Source organism: Protopterus annectens, chromosome 8.part0 (assembly GCF_019279795.1).
Source record: "Protopterus annectens isolate FY-2018-M chromosome 8.part0, PAN1.0, whole genome shotgun sequence".
Classification (NCBI taxonomy): Eukaryota; Metazoa; Chordata; order Ceratodontiformes; family Protopteridae; genus Protopterus; species Protopterus annectens.
The window spans coordinates 765,218,285-765,220,298 of NC_056741.1; positions in this window are offsets into that span (position 1 = coordinate 765,218,285).

Consider the following 2,014-nt stretch of genomic DNA (forward strand, 5'->3'; position numbering starts at 1 on the left):
ACAAAAAACATATTGATTTGTGTTAATGATTCAGTAATTATTAAAAGACAATCATGCCTTTTTATTGTCATTAACTGATTAGGGTACCATCAACATGTATGGTAGTGAGACAAAAATAACAGAAATACAATTTAATGTTTCAGTAATGTTGAATTAGCAGGCTTCAGTTTAATACTAAGTTTGTAAACTGGACTGAGTGTACATTACAGCCCATGCATGTACAAATGCTAAACCATTCTGTACAAGCAAGTGTATGCTGTACAGTAAATGGTTTAATATGTACACAGCATTCTTCATTGTATAAACCATGTTTTCTACAGCACTCTGTAAATCTGTGTAAATATACAATTTTGCCGTCAAGTTTTAAACTGTTCGCAAAAATTGCTACTCAATTCATTTGAATGTATAGTGTTCCAAGAAACAATGCTGCAATGCCTTTGCAATAAAATCTAGAAGCATTGTCAATATTTCCAATAAAATCATTGTATAAAGCATCACTGTATAGAGTCATAAATAAAAGTAAACAGTTAATTCAGCAATTGCAAAAGGTTAATAAAACAATTCTAAGTCATAAAATACAGCTGGTGGGACATTTTTACAGGATGGTCTTTAAAAGGAAAAAAGTTGTTAAATTGGATAATTCATTCAGTTCTAGTAGTAATGGTTGTTATCATTGTGTTAACAATATGAGATGGTGTCTTAACTTACTGTATCAAAAGAAAACCAAAGGTTTTGTTTCCCAATGTGTTTCTAGTAAGCAGTGATGATAATTATGATCTAACCAAAGAGTATATACCAATGTAGACTGTTTTGTATTTTAAAACAAAAAAGGAAAAACAGTTAGAAATATATATTTGGACATCTATATTTCTATTTAATAGAAACAAACAACCCCGTGTATGAAAGTAATATTGGTAGAATATTGAACATCCTTTTGGGCAATGAATTTCAAATGTTTAATCCAATCAGATAACTTATTTTGTATATTTTCTTCTTCAGAAACATTGCTGGCTCCCAAATCAAAAGTAGAAGCCAATCTCTGATCTTGTCCTTCCAAATATGTTATGGTTTCATTAAGTGGTTCACTGATTAATTATTTTTAGTATAAATAAAGTTGAGGTTTTATTGTTTTAGAATCTTAGGAGGCTTTTTAGCTGAGGCTCTAGTTTAAAGTTATTAAAAATTATGTTACAAGTGTCAAGGGTGCCTGTTTTATACAATTATAATAAGAGGGCAGTACTGAGGTGAGATCAGAGCTTTACAAGCTCAGACTTTTCTCTCCTGGACATGCTGTCTGAGGGGAAAAAGAAGGAACATTTTACCAAGTGCCAACCATGAAAATATATAAAAAAGATACTAGAATAAAGCAGCTCTAGACAGTTGGAACCAAGACAAATATGCCAGTTTAAAAATAAACTCCTCTATACCTCATTGCATAAAATAAATTATTTGTAAAGAGTGTCTACTGTGGCATATACAATATGTGTCTGGCAACGGCCATACAACTAAGGATAGTGTCAATGAGTTCTCTGATATAATTATGCAAGCAATAATGCCTGACAGGGTGTGTATTAATGTGTAATTAACACCTACTCAGGGGTGTTATGAGGCCCCCTGGAAGGGCATTAATTACACATTAACACATACCCTGGAGGACATTATTGTGCTTAGAGAATGGGCTGTCTGTACAATTATTGTGTTTTACTTGCTTATTTATTTTTTAAGTACTAATATTATTTGTTTTATGTATTTTTAATGTAAAATAGTTCTTCCACCTAATGTTTCAAACTTGATGTAGTATATGTTAATGTTGTTGGGAGGAAGCATTTTACATCAAACATATATAAAATATAATATAGTGCTTAAAAAATAATAAGCAAGTAAAACACACAAATTTTACATAGAGCCCATTCTCTGTCTCATACACATACACAGTTTCTTCTGCTTTTACACACATACACATACAAACACACAGTCTCCTCTGCTTTCATATACACATTCACTCACAAGATCA